This window comes from Vicugna pacos, chromosome 5 (assembly GCF_048564905.1).
Source record: "Vicugna pacos chromosome 5, VicPac4, whole genome shotgun sequence".
In the NCBI taxonomy this organism is placed as follows: domain Eukaryota; kingdom Metazoa; phylum Chordata; class Mammalia; order Artiodactyla; family Camelidae; genus Vicugna; species Vicugna pacos.
Window position 1 is genome coordinate 34,420,302 of NC_132991.1, and position 16,147 is coordinate 34,436,448.

Here is a 16,147-nt window from a genome sequence, read left to right on the forward strand (position 1 = left end):
TGTAGCTAAACCTGCTCTAGCTTTCCTACCTTCCAACACACACACACACACACTCACTCTACATATACTCATGTGAGTAGCCAAGGGCATCTTCAGCTGTCACTAGGGGACCACCACATTTTTTTCCACAGAAGTTAGCTGCCACTCATAGTTCCACCATTCTGTACCTCTAATTAATAATGCTACCCAACAATCAGCATTGCTCTTTGCCCAAGGAAGTGGTCAGCACTCCAGTTCATCACTTTACAAGTGGACAACCCTTGGGGTATGACCTGGTGCCAAGACTGTCTCTGATTCCTGGAAATCCAAAGGCACCTGGCTAAGGCCCCACGGTCATGACGATGCATCCACCTTCTGCCCTGCATTGTTTGGCTCTTTTTCAGAATTAAGAGAACTGTGGGAGACAATATCAAGCTTCCAATCAGTGCCAGCATGAATCAGTAAGACAGTCCTAATCACCCCATATCAGCTTAGCTCAGTTCTCAGTCCTCTGGGACTATTGTCAGAAATACTCCAGAAAGAGAAGTGTTGCAAGGCATATAAATGCACAGAAGTTCAATGTCAGTCACCATCTCCCCAGGGGACAGTAGCAAAGTGTGAGAAGCCAGATAGGGGGTGCTGGATGTAACACTGGACTGAGATTAGGAGACTGGGGTTCTACTCCTGAGCTTAACTAGGTTGTAAACCTTGCAAAAGCCACTTAACCCTTCTGATCCTTGTCATACAGGCATAAGAACATCTGAGCCCTTCAGCTGAGCCCTCCCAGTGGTGTACTGGGAAGAAGACAAAGTGGACACTGAGATTTGTCAAAAGCCATTTAAAGGGTTTTGAGAGCAAGGTGGTACCAGCATGATTATTCTAGAAGCTACCAGAACTACAGTAGCAGGAGAGAGCTATAAGAGATGGAACAAGCTGAACCTAGAGTAGGAAATTCAAGAAGATCTGGGCTAGATGACAGCAGGGAGGAAACTGGTAGCGGGGGAATGATTGGACACACGGGAAGCAAAGATGGTGGCACATCAGCCTTTTCTGAGGGTGACACGAGGGCCAACCACCCGAAGGAAGGGTGAAGAGAAGGGGCACCATTCTCTCTGTCTAGAGACAGAGGGCTATTGCAGGGGAAGAGAGGCCACTCAAAGGGAGAGTGGGCGTGAGGGCTTACGCCCACAGTTGCGGCCCCTGGAATCACCAGATCCCAGGAACTAAGAAGTCTGATGTGAACTCCAGATCTGAAAGGAAATTGGGATTATCTTGGAGACTGTCTTGGAATGAATGGAACTATCTTGGAGAAGAAAGAGGACAAGGCGGAGAAGAGCAATCTGTGGCGATAGGGCCGCACGTGCGGAAAGCCCAGCGCCGCTCCGTCTCCCTCCGGGGGGATTGCGGCCCTGGCGTGCACGGTGCCCCCCGCAGTCCCTGTGATGTGGTCACGGGCCCAGGGAACGCCACGACAACGGGGGATGGCGCGTTGGTCGGTGCAGGGCTGGGGGCTTACTGACAGACACTGGAGCTCAGGTTCAGCAGGCTCTGTGCTGGGCACAACCAAGATGAGTAAGACACTAGCCCTGCCCACCAGGAAATCCACGTGCCGACAAAGCCCTATGGAAAGTTTAGAAATGGCTCTGCGAGGGGTGAGGGACATGCAGGGGATGAGGTCGTGTACAGTTTAAAACAAAAAACAACAAAACTGTGTCGGCTGTGGAGATCAATAATCAACGACTCACATGCAGATCTTTAATAAATACTGAACTTTTATTATGGAAATATTCAAACATAAAAATAGTTGAGTGAATATTATTATACTGAACCCTCAGGTACCCGTCACAGAGCTTCAACAATGTGCCAATCTTGTTTTACCTCTAATACCAGCCCTCCCTCCCCCCACATCTGCTCCACCTTCCCTTGCTTTTTCTGGATTACTGTAGGACAAATCCCAAACCTTAAATGATTTCATCTAGAAACACTTTAGTATGTTTTCACCAAGAGATAAGTGCTCGTATGTGTGTGTGTGCGCGCGTGCATGTGCATGCACTCTGTCTCTGTCTCTTTTTCTTCTAAATTGAATAAAGCAAAAGGAAGTATTTATGTAAACCATCCAAGAATCTTTCACCATAAAAAGGAGACTGGCACTGCTAAATCAATACAAGAGCCAGAAACCAAAAATAAAACAAAACCAAAAACTACACACGCACGTGTGCGCACATGCATACACACACACACAGAGCTGAGGCAGTACAGCCACAGAAAAGACTTCTGTGAAATTTGAGAAAGCAATGAGAAGTAGAACTTCTGGCTGGAGGGGAAGTAGAAAATGAAGACGACTTTCAGGTGGAAAGAAAGAAAAAGGGGTAACAAGAGGTACAGGATGAAAACACTAGGGACGTTACTCCTTGTTGAAGGAAAGAATATAGAGAACACTTAAAAATAGCTGGTTCTGAGGTCACTCAGAGGAAGAAAGGGGGTAAGATAGGAATAAAGGAGGGTAAGTTAATGGCAGTAAAAACTAAAATGGATTTATTCAGCATTTATCAGATCCCGCCTATGTGAGAGGCTTTCTTTAGATGGAACCCAAGTCCAATATGTGGCACTGGTTCATATTGTGCTTTAAAATGAATGTCTAGATGTCAGCTGGAGCCACCACTCCCTTCAAAGAGATAAGATTAGCTCAACATCCATCCTGCCCCCACTGGATGTTCAAAGCCCTCCCCACAGTATCTCTGAGTCTCTAGGGGGTTACACTGCCATGGTCACCTCTAATTTCCAATGAATTTGTTCATTACTTGCTGTTGCCTGTATCCCACCACCCTGCTCTGGGCATGGGACCTGGCCCTTGTCCATGATTTTCTCAAATGCCTACTCCAGAGGGTGACAAGATTTACCGAAGACTTGACAGGGAGTTTACATCACAGGAACCACACAACCTCCAATAGAGTATTAGATATCCCTTCCCCCACCCAATTCCCACTCCCCCCTCCCCCACCATTGTTTTCATTGCTCACTGCACCCTTGGCAGTCTCATATCCTCACACCATCTTGCTGGATGCTTTCCACTTTTCTCCTCTCCTCCTTCTCCCCCTAATTTCTATTCCATTCCAAATCAACAGTTTCTCTAGTTCTCTTGACTCCTGGAAAACCACATCCTCAGGGAGTCACCTTATCCCAAAATAGTCTCCCTGAGTCTGGCAAGCCTGACACCAACTCTCAGGAGGTCAACATTTTCATCCAAATACAATAGGATGGATGAATGATCAATCAATTAATTAGTTAATTAGTAAAAGCAAAGTGACAGAGAACCTGAGCCAAGAAAAATGAAGAGTCAATGGAAAAAGGGGAGAACTTGCAAAGGAAACATTGAAGGGCTGAAAGAAAACACACACACACACACAATTAAGGCAGGCAGAGCCTTAACTAAATGATTCTCCACACAGTATTTCATGAAATATTCACCAGGATCGTGAGAAATGGTAGCTGTCATCCCATGTTACAGATGAGAAAAATTAGCCTCAGAGAAGTTAAGTGACTCCCCAAAGTTTTGTAGCTTGTTATGTGGTGGAAATTCTCTGGGAATCTCTTAGTCTCAAATCTAGAGCCGTCTCCATCACCCCATAAGAATACAGGCTGGAGCTGAAGCTTAGAAATCTCTAAAAAGAGAGTATCTGAATATAACTTGAAGTTAAGAAATGAAGCTGAATTCAAAGAGAGAAATGTGTGTAAGGAAGGACTGCTTTGGGACAAATCACGTTCCTCGATGGAAGAAGAGCCACCAAAGTTCAGATTTCCAGATTTTTGTTTAAAAGTTTGAAAAGATTGTGGAAGTGAACCAGATTAGATCTGAACCCTCAAAAGAAAGAATAAAAACTTAAAAAAAGGAAAACGTGCACAGGACGCCTCTCTTGTGCGCTGCAACACGCTTGAGGCTGGGGGCAGTGGATAAACAAAAGGGGACCCCTTGAATGAAGTGTTTGTTATCTGCCTGTAAAATGTAGACACAGAGAGGTGAATGTTTTCCACAAAGGCTTTCCAAATAAATCTAAATAATTGCAAAAGCATGTTTGGATGACCAGTAGGCCCACTTTATGGGCAAGTGTGAGACAAGACCTCAGCTCCACGCTTGCACCAGTGTTTTCAACCCCAACATGACTGGGGTCAATCATACCAGTACTATAATTATCAGAGACCTGTGAGGAAAGAAAAAAGGAAGGCTCAACACAGAAATGCTCCTTGTGAACAAAAGTTTCAGGATAGTTTGAAAAGAAAAAATAATGTGAGAGAACTGAGTCTTCCTAGGCTTGCCAGGGTTGGGAAACTGCCCATATTAGCCAGAACCACATCCATATTAAAACAGCAGTTTATTATGAGTAAAATAATTTAGGTCAACACTGTGGGTCCAGAAGAATTTTTTTGCCTTTTTCCAAAAAAAGGGTCCATTAGTTATTCAAGTTTAAAAATCATTAGATCGGAGAGAGGGATATTTACTTAGCTGTCCATGCTGGCTAGCCGTTTCAATATATTAGGATTGAGAATATCATAAGCAAAAATGCCAGAGGTCATAAAATGTAAAGTGAAAGGTTTTATCACTTCTGCTCATGCGATCATAGAGATTGAAATGAATTTCTTAAAACACAGGGAACTGGGCAGGAAGGGGAGAACCGAAGTCGTGCTCCCCTTTAAAGCTCTCCTAAAAATGAAACATTTTTTAAAAATGACACAAAGAGAGCTCTCCAAAGAAATATAGCCAAAGGCTTTCGAGAATAAAATAGATATTGTCACAAAAGCATTTAAGGGAGAGCACAGACAGATAAAACCAAGATGAAGACACTGGGGCAGAAATAGTGAAATCAAAGAACAGATGAAACAGAATGGAGACGATGAGAGAGCAGGAACAGGTCACAGAAGAACAAAAACACTCCTTTCGAAAGCTAACGTCTATGAGAAGAGAGAGGATTGCCACAAGATTAAAATGGGCAGAATAAGGTGCCAAGAGAGATCCTAGAGATAATGGAAGGGTTCAACCAAACATATCAAGTGCAAGGAAAGACTGAGCGATGCGCTTAGCTGTGGGCTGATTAACAAACGGGCATTCTGATAGTGACATCACGGGTTCAAGTGGTTCTAAGTGAGCTGGATTCTGAAGCCAGGAAGCACTCCCGTGTCCAACCAACATGCCACTTAGTTCCAACCAGCTTAAAATAGTAAAAAAATTGGAAACAACCCAAATGCCCATCCACTTAACAACACAAGATGTAGTGTATCCATGTACTGGAATATTATTTGGCAACTGAAGTACAGCTAAATTGGGTGAATCTTGAAAACATTATACTAAATGAAAGAAGCCAGTTGCAAAGGACCACGTATTGTATAATTCCATTTATATGAAGAAGTGTCTGGAATAGGCAAATCTATGGACACAGAAAGTAGATTAGGGGCTGCCTAGGGTTAGGGGTGCTGGAGTGTGGAGAGGGTTGGGGGTAGGATCTTAAGTGTATGTGATCTCTTTTTGGAGTAATGAATATGTTCTATAATTAATTGTATTTATGGTCACACAGCTCTGAAAACAAAAACCACTGAACTGTACTCTTAAGTGAATTGTATGGTACATAAATTGTCTCAAAAAAGCTGTTACCCAAAAAAAGGAAAAGACAAATTCGTTTTGAAACATCAGTCATGTGTTGTGAAACACATAAAGAAGTTAATAAGGGTCAGCACTGTTTTTATATTCTAGCTCCCTCACCACCCAAAGCTGAGGCCCCATCCCCAGCCAGGCTCGCTGCCCTCACTGCTGGGGCAGGGCAGCTGAGAAGCTATTCTTGGGACTTGGACCAGAGCTAGAAGCAGTAACAGGTGGCAGGCATCACATAGAGTATCTCACTTCCACGACAGCCCTGCAAGAAGGGTATTATTATCATTCCCCTTGGAAAGAAGAGGAAATATTTATGAGATTACATCCTTACTAAAGAGAGAAGTGAGGATGTTGCAGAGACAGGGTTTAAGCCCATTAGACCTGATGTCTCCTCCAGGACTCTCACTCCAGGGGTGGGGTGGTTGCTAAGAGTAGGACGCCACACTCTGTCCACTGTTAGTGAGATTGTGGTTAGTGCTCACCTCCTGGAAGATAACTTGGCAGGACGGATCAAAGTCATAAAAAAGAGACATACTTTTTGATCTAGCAACTCCACTTCTAGAAATTTACTCTACAGAAATCAGGACAAGTGAACAAAGATATATTTAATATATATAAACATTAAGATTTTCATCAAGGTGTCATATACACAGTAATAGGCCCCCAAGCCACCCTTTTTAAGAGAAAAATGCATATTTCCATCCACAGAGGACTATTAGTTTTGGCATGACATATCCCTCTGTCATGGTGGAGCTCAGGAAGGGCATGTGTGAGAAGAAATAGGGGAGAAGGTTTTTGCTTTGTGATTACCATGAGGCTTGCTTATAACAGCTTTTACCTGTAACAGTCTATTTTAAGCTGATAACTTAAGTTTGATTCCATTCTCAAGCTCAACATTTTTATTCTCCCCATCATCACATTTCATGTTTTTGATGTCACAGTCTACATGTTTTTATCTTCTGTATCCCTTAACTATTATAATCAAAGTTATTTTTACTGCTTCTGTCTTTTAATCCCTATACTAGCTTGATAAGTGATTAATCTACTATGTTTACTATATATTTACCTTTCCAGTGAAATGTACTCTTTTGCATGCTTTCTTGTTACTAATTAGTGCCCTTTCTTTTATCTTAAAGAAGTTTTCTTAACATTTCTTGTAAGGCTGGTATAGTGGTGATGAATTCCTTTAGCTTTTGCTTATCTGAAACTTTCTCTCTCCTTCAATTCTGAATGATAACTTTGCTGGGTAGAGTATTCTTGGTCAGAAGGTTTTCTCTTCCAGCACTTTGTATATATAGTGCCACTCCCCTGGCCTGTATTTCTGCTGAAAAATCTGCTAATAGTTTTATAGGAGTTCCCTTTTACATACAAGTAATTTTTCTCTTCATGCTTTTAAGGCTCTTTCCTTGTGTTTAACTTTTCACATTTTAATGATAATGTGTCTTGGTGTAGGTCTCTTTGGGTTCTTCTTATTTGGAACTCTCTGAGCTTCTTTGATCTGGATGTCTGTTTCCTTCCCCAGGGAAGGATAGGGAATTTTTCATCCATTATTTCATCAAATAAACTTTCTGCCCCTTTCTCTCTTCTTCTTCTGGGAGCCCTGTAGTGTGGATGTTAGTCCATTGGATGTTGTCCAATAAATCCCCTGGGCTATCTTCACTTTAAAACAATGTTTTACCCTATTTGCTGCTCTAATTGAGTGAATTCCACTGCCTTGTCCTCAAGTTCACTGATCCTTTCTTCTGCTTCATCTAGTCTGTTTTTGAACCCCTTCAGGATATTTTTTAGTTCTGTTATTAGATTCTCCAGCTCTGTGACTTCAATGTGATACTTTCCTATATTTTCCGTCTTAGATGAAATCATCCAACTGAAAGTATTGGCAACTAGTTCAGTGTTGCTTCAAATGCTGTCCCAGCCAAACAAAACCTGCCAGCCCATGGCTATGGGATATTTATGTGTGTGTGTATGTATTTTTTGTTCCCCTATGTTTTTTATAGCACAGCATCTTTTAACTCAGCTTGTTTCAGGGGAAGGTGAAATACGGTTCAGAACAACAGCCAAAAAAGGCATTTCTCAGTGTGATATTCAAAACAGACCTTTTAAAAAATACATAACAGGAACAATAGTTTTGAAATTCAAGCTTTTATTGCCAAGAGTCATGTTCTTGAGAGTGAAAAGAGCTTTCTGTATTCTAAAAACTTCTGTTTTTAAATTAAAGTATAGTTGATTTACAATGGTGTGTGAGTTTCAGGTGTACAGTAAAGTGATTCAGTTATATATATATATACACATATTTATATATATATGTATACTTTTTCATATTCTCTTCCATTATAGGTTATTATAAGATATTGAATATAGTTCCCTGTGCTGAACAGTAGGTCCTTGTTGTTTATCTATTTTATGTATAATAGTTTGTATATGTTAATCCCAAACTCCTAATTTATCTCTCCCTCCCACCCCTTTCCCCTTTTGTAAAACTTCCTCTGAAAAATCTATAACAGGAGGCTGGCTCTCTGAGAGCCCACGGTATACTGCGAGATACAGGAGCAGTATTCCCTCAAGTTAAGAGTTTGACCACTTGGTTGGCAGGAGCAATCGGAGACAAGAGGAATAGTACTACACAGAAAAGTGACTCCTAAATCCTTCAAGTGGGTCTGGAGGGGAAGGGGGGGCACTTATAACCTGTTTCCCTCTTGAACCCCTGGGAGGAGACAGCCTCTTTCAAGCCCCTTGCCAGCAATGACCAGCTGTATTTGAGTAGCAACCTCAGTGGGTTGAATCTAGACAGAAACAAGGACCAAGTTAACCTCTCCTTTGACAAATCTCTCTGACCTTCAGGAGGCCTGGATGGTACCAGAATTTCCCATAGGCCTCAGAGGAGATGGAGAAGGTGAGCTGAGAGGGCTGGCCTGCAAGCAAAGGGTCACCATGGTGAGGGATGAAACCACCCTGTAGCTGAGGGCTTTGGGGCGGACTGTCCAACTCCCAGCAGACATCAGGGAGGGCCACATGGCCAGTGGGAGCTGAGGTGGGCTGTGACCCCACCTCATTTGTAACAAGCCATAAGAACAAGCATTTCTGGGATTCTCAGGCACACTGAAGTCAGAGCACAATTGAACTCATGTTGGATTTTACCTGGCTGGACACTGGAGGAAAAGTGTGCAGTGGAGATGAGAGTATTTGTAAAAGAATGACTCCAAACACTCAATGAACAGACCAAATCCATACTTGAGGTACCAGCTCTGTAGGGGTGCACAAAAATGAAAAAAAAAAATAAGTTTTAAGAGTATTATATTCTCCCACCACTTCCTCCCTGCCGCCTCTCCAAAACAAAGAAACAAACAAAATTAGTCACCATGAGAAACAAATCAGAAACTGGATTACTTTGTACTTGTTGAATTACATCTAGGACAAGGGCACCATAATTTTTCAGCACCTAGGGCATCTAATCTGGTCCTGATTTTCAGACGAGTAGCTGTACGATCCTATTTGGATAAGCTGAGGAACAAAAGGTGGTGACAAGAAGAAAATAAAGGGCTCAAGGATTCAGGGTCTCCAAGGGCTCAAGGTCAGAGAGCTGGCATGCTGGGAGGGAGGCTAAGGAAAGGTGTGGTCGGAGCCCACTTGAGGGCAGGCTCTGGGCTGTGGCCATGGGGTGAGGTGGCTAAGTGCAGCTGGAGAAGGGGACAAGGTTACTGAAGAGGTCACCGGGATAAAAAGGGTCGTAGGGTGGAGAGGAGGACCATGAGTCAGGTGCCAGTCTCAGTGAAAGCCAGAGAACATCCCAAAGCTGAGCGGTGGTCAGATGCAGTCAGTTTGCTGAGTACAACCTGTGACCCACATGTTTGCATAAGTGGACCTTCACCTAATGCAGCCCCAAAGGCAAATTATATTGAGTAATAGCTTTACACAGAATACTCGTAGAATTACACATTAACTAATAACATTGATTGTCACTCACATTTGTCAGATTTTAGCAAAATTAGGATCTGTGTGCAAGATTAACTCTTTAACTACTACTTACTATGTTTCCTATGAAACACGTATATAAACTCCTTCCCAGTTTTTCAGCTGACAAAAGAAAATATGTTATTTTCTGAAAATTTTGCTTTTAAGCAGTTAAAGTTGAACCCAAGCTGCCAGGGGAGATTGTTCTGTGCATTTTTACTTGACATTCAAAATGAGGTTGCAGAGAAAGCTTCTTATTCAACAGAAATGCCTCTTTTTTTTTCCCCCTTAAGTTTCTAGAGAAAAATTACTACCCAGGAATGATTTTTTTTAACTTGCTTTCATTTTCCCTGTGCCAGACTAAGTATCCCTGAGAGAAAACAGACCTTTTCAGAGAATCCAGACTCAGTGCCGTTGATGTGCAACTCTGAGTGAATTAACATTTTTCTTGCTGAGATGACTAGAAAATAGACTACAAGAAAACTTGTTGACTCCTAGTTAATCCTTAGTTTTATAACACATTAGGCTGTCTCTTCTCCTTAATGATTTAAGTATCTGATACTAAGCTTTCTTGTCAAATACATGAAAAGTCTGGCTTTATTCTATCTTGAAGTTTGTAGCTAAATATTTATCTCTGGTCTGAGAAAGAGGGGAAGGTCCACTTGGTTGTGATGGAACGCCTTTCTGCACACATCATCAGAAATGTGTGAGATGGTGACTCAATTACTGCCATTTTAAATGCTCGGGTCTGCCGAGTAAAGGGGTTTCTTTCTGTCTTCCCAACAATGTTAACTTCATTTTCTCTAATTTTTACTTTACTTTGCTAATCAAGACTTCTGTAAGATCTGAGGCTGCGTTGGATCTAACCTAGGAATTTCTTGGGTGCAGGGAGTCCTGAAAGTGAAAGCAAGCAGTTTGATATCCTTGATGCGATGGATTAAATGCTCAATTATCCACATGGATACAAAGGGCATAGTTAGAAAAATACAATGTGATATCCAATATAAAAGCCCTTTTTTAAAGAATGAAATAATGCAGCAACATGGATGGACCTAGAGTTTATCATACTAAGTGAAGTAAGTCAAACAGAGAAGACCAAATATTGTATATCACTGATATGTGGTATCTGAAAAAATGACACAGGTGAACTTACTGACAAAACAGAAAGCGACTCAAAGACAGAAAACAAACTAAAGGTGTCAAAGGGGAAAAGGTTTGGGGGGAGGGATAAATTAGGATTTTGGGATTAGCAGATATAAACTACTATATATAAAATAAATAGTTTCCCACTGTATAGCACAGGGAACTTCATTCAATATCGTGTAATAATTTATAATGAAAAATAATATGAAAGATATATATGTGTATACCTATATATATATATGAAACTGAATCACTTTTCTGTTCACCAGAAAATGACACATTATAAATGAACTGTACTTCAATTAAAAAAAATACTTTTTATTTAACGTGAATTCCTGTCCAGATAGATAATACAACAACGTGCTTATGACCACAAGTTGCTCATAGGATCTGAAGGGAGATATTGCCAGACTTGCTTTCCTATCTCCTTGGAATGTTTAAAACCGGTAGACAGGGATGTGATGTGTGTGGAGACTCTTGAGGAAGAATTCTGAGAACTACTAGGGCCTCCTGAGTAGGGAGGTTTCTGTTACACTTTAAACCAGGTGCATTATTTTCCTACTGATGCCGTAACAAATTACCACAAACACAGTGTCTTTAAAAAAACACAGATTGACTCTCAAGTCTTGGAGATCAGACATTCAATTCCGTCTCATGAGTTAAACTAATGAGTTCCTTTCAGGAGACTCTGAAGGAGAATCCATTTTCTTGCCTTTTCCAGCTTCTAGAAGCCACCTGCCTCCCTCTATCTTCAAAACATAGCCCTCCAACTTCTGCTTCTGTCGTCAGATCTGCTTTTTCAGACTTTGGTCTTCTTGCCTACCTCTTACAAGAACTCTTGTGAATACACTGGGACCACCCAAGTGATCCAGGTTAACCTTTGCATCTTGAAATCTTAAATGAATTGCACCAGCAAAGTCCCCTTTGCTTTGTGAAGTAGCATGCTCACAGGTTTCGGGAATTAGGACGAGGACATTGTTCAGCCTTCCACACTGCGGCGGTCCATCTGCCCTCAGACCTGGAACTGAGCCTGGTCTCCAGTCACCACAGCAGGTTGAACTTGGGCCAGAGCTCTGGAACACCCCATGTTACCCCAGAAGGGGAAGGGAAAAGATCCCAGTTCTTGTCTCACCTGAAAGAGAAGAACTCAGATGGGAGATGGAAGCATTGTTTAGTGAAAGATTTTAAAGGTTTTATTTAGCAAAGGGAAGTACACCTCCAAGAATGGAAGGCGGGCTGATCCAAGTGTGGGAAGCAATGGTCTTTGCCCCTTCTCTTATACCTTTGCTTAGAGATGGTCTCTTGATTGATTGATGCCTTTTGCCCCTGGAGTGCTTAGTCATGCTCATCCCAGTTTGTGCATGTCCTTACCCATGATGCACACTGAAAAGCCCACGGTGTGGTGGAGGGGAGGCCAAACCCCAATGCTAACTATATTACAACAGGCATTGGTTCATGTACAGTTAGGTCCTTGTCGCTACCGTGCAGTTGCATCTGTTGGGTTCTAACCAGTTTCTTGCTGGCAATCGTTTAGAGGAAGTAAAGCCTCTTTATGCTGAAGGCGGGCATAACGCCATCTTCTGGACCATCCTCCTTCTCCTCCACCTTGTCTGCCCAGTGCTCGCACTTATCTACCTACCTAACACCCACAGTCTAGTGCACCTTCTGCTAGGTCTCTCTCCCACTCCACAATCTGCTTCTGCTCTAATTCATCTGAGCGACCAGGACATAGTTGAACAGCCATGGAGAAGAGCTCTCCAGTCAGTGCAGAGAACCCACAAAATCATTTCAACCCAAATGAAACAGATAAGAGCAATGAGGATGAATTATGATTCAATCAAAATCTACTTGTATTTTTGCCTCCCTCTATCTCTTAAAGATTTGTTCAGGGAAAGGGTGATCCTGCCTCCACAAGTGTCTCTATGCCGGCACTATTAGCATTTCAAGCAGGACAAATTTTGGAATATTTAGCATTCTAGGCCCTTGCCATCTAAATGCCAGTAGCACCCTCCCCCTCACACTGCGACAGTCAACACACTCCCACACATTTCCTCATGGTCCCCAGGGAGGGCGGCATTGCCCGCAAACTCAGCAGGCCTGTGAATGATCTGTTCACTCTCAGGGCCTCAGGGAGCAATTGTTTTATGGTCCCTTTAGGTCACACACAGCCTCAATTCAGTAATTAGGATGCTTGAGCAATACAAAAATTAGAATTCTGATGGACTGAGGGCTGCTGCTGGAGGAAATCTGTTATAGGGGAGGGGGTTGTGGTCGACTTCTCCCTTGTCCCCCCTCAGGGCCCCAGCTTGCTAAGTTGCGTAGGGAGGGATCATGGAAAAGAGGGCTGAGAAGCTTCCAAGTTTCTTGCTGATGACTTGATCACAACTGACTTTTCTTTTGGGGGACTATTTTGGGTTTTTCAGAGATTCCATCATTGGGAACTCTCAGGAACTATGGAATACATTCCATTCTCAAGGCCATTTCCCCTCCATCCCTGCCCTGGCAGTGCCCTGCCCCAACAAGGCTCACCTCCCTCTGGGTAAAGGGTCATGAGTCAGGAAACTGCTTCTCCACTCTGCAAGTGGTGATGGGTGATGGGGCCGCCAGTTGAAATGTCACCTCTATGGCATCTAGATACCTAGCTGACACTTTGTTTTAGAATCCTATTGTGATAAGGAATTAAGAGAATTATTTCAAAACAAATCATTTAGAGCTGATTCTTCAATGACTAGAGAAACTCTGGTTCTCTGAGTTTCTACAACATTGTACATAACAACTCATTTTTATGATCCAATGCCTTTTCAAGCTGAATTTCGAACACAATAGTCAAAATGCCCTCTGTCTGAAAGCTTTTTTCCCCTCTCATTAAAATGCTGTCCTTCTCTTTTCTACTGAATCTTAAAGCTCTTAGTCCTGATGCCTTATATTTTGGTCCCTTCAAAATGGAGGTTTGGGGACCCATAGTAGCTTCTCATTCTTGTTCTTTCTCTCTATTTTTATTTTTTAACTTTAAGGAGTATCTGGAACACAGGGGAGTGATGGCTTCAAATATGATGAAAAGATAATGACTTGTTTCATGTTTCCCAATAACAGCTATTGCGTGTAGCACATCACAGCTCACAAAGCGTCTGGTTGAAGGTGTTCCCTTTGATCCTTAGGAGGCAAGGACCAGGCAAGCCAATTTCACAGGTGAAATAAGTGAAGCCCAGACAGGAAAGGAAGGGGAACTAACATTTAGTAAACACTATTATATGCTAGGTGGGTTTTCTTTATACATTTATCATTTCATTTAATGTCCATAGTGAAAATATAAGATAGGAATTATTATTGTCCCCAAGAAACAAAGGCTCAGAAAGATTAAGTATGTTACCCAAAGTCACACAGCCAGTACCTTTATGTTTAATCTGCCCTCTTGAACTAGAAAGTCATCAGTTACTCACTAAATGCCTTGATATTCACCCTATACCAGGAAAAAAAAAAGAGGTCTCAGGGTGATTTTGTCTGTCTGTCTTATTGGATTCCAATGCCAGCAGAAAGCCAGGTGGCCAAAAGGAGTAGACTTTTATGGTTCCCAATTTTGGCATTTAAGAGTGAATGGAAAGGAACATGAATCTGAGGAAATAGTAGTTCAAGGCATCTCACATCTTTGTAAAATGATTACTTTGAGACCAATCAAGCCAAGACAAACACTGAATCATTTCAACTGAGACAAACGCAATCCCGTTTCTACACTGCTCATTAGGACCCCAGAGCACAAAGCTCGGGGTACTGGTGATAGACGGTTACATTCTAGAGCACCCTGTAAACATTTCCAGGACCTCCTCTGCCCTTTGTCAACTGTACATTAAACAGCTTCCTCAGCGCAAGGGGCCCCTTTCTTTGCAGACCTCCTGCTGGGCAGGGCTTCTACACATGCTTTCTCTCTACCTATCATTGTGGGAAAGCCTTGTTCCCTCCCTTTGTTGCACAGTTCTGTTCTGCCCTGAGTACCCAGGCTTTCCTGAGCCCCTTGTTTCCTGCAGTTGTAGAACTCTTGCTGACTCTTCTGCTCAGTGCGGGACTTCATAATGCGTGGTTTTCCTTGTTGCCATTATGCATGCTCAAGTATTACTATGATCAAGCCTTTATAAATCATTGAGTTGTGGCAAAGATCTGTGTAATGCAAGTTCAGACGCTGATGTTTTACTGGACACAGGAGATTCTTAAGAGATCAAAGAGCATAAATATTTAGCAGGGATGATGTGTCTGTACGCACAGTAGCACCCAGCGTGGGAGAATCCAGCTAGCACTGTGGGCAGGACTTCACCGAGGAGGATGAGGTGGTTAATATATGTAAATAATGGGGGGGCATTTAAGAAGAGGACAAGGCAAGTCTCAAATCTGAATGGTACCCCAGAAGGAAATCTCTTTTCTCTGAACTCTATAACCTCACTTCTAAGCAGTTTTATGGTGCCAGTAATTCTAAAGCTAGTCAGTATGAGCATAATGAACTTATTGCCTTTAGAACTATGGATGGTGGAGTACAACACCAAAGGATCTTAGTAAGAACTCATCCATAGCTTTCTAGCATCAAAGTGGTTAAAGCAGGTTGTGGGTTTACAGAAGCAGGTCTGCACTGTCCAGGGACGGAGTTCACTACAGCCTGAGTCAGGAGAAAAGGCTCAGATGTCCTGCCTTCAATGATAGGTTTTTGGTTTGGGGGGTTTTTCTGAACTCATAATAATCTCTTTATTGATTATTCTCTTGGATCTAAACCCCCTCCCCATATTATATTACAACCAGGTCAATTCTACAAGCTCTTGAAGCTCCCAACTTCCAATGTTGTTTTGCATTCTCCTGTTTTAGATTTTGCTTCACAACTTTATTATTTATTTTACTTTTTTATTGTGTAAGTTTGATATGTACCATATTTCTACTTCTGTACACCCTACAATGTGCTCACCAGTAAAAATTGTTTTCATCCATCACCACACAGTTGACCCCTTTACCCATTTTGCCCTCCCTCCCACCCCTTCCCTTCCCCTAAGTACTTCTCTGTTCTCAGTAATGATGATGGTTTGTGATTAACACAGAGGAGTGAAGACCCAAAGGCTGGTTTGTAGCTAGAACCTCAGGCTCTGAAGTCAGCTGACTAATACAAATATTGGCTCTTTGATTCCTGAGCCATGTGGAAATTATTTAACCTCCCTCCCCTGTGTCATCTGTAAAATGGGAAGATTACTATCTAATTTATAAAATTTTGAGAATAAATAAAACAGTGCCAATGAAGCACTTAATACTGTGGCTGTACTCAAAACAATGTGAGCTCTTTCATCAAAAATTAAAAAAAAGACCATTAAGAAAGTAAATAGGTGTCGAACTATAATAATAAAAAAATGAATAAAAAAATAATTATGTAGAAAAAAACAAAACAACAACAACAAGAAAAAGAAA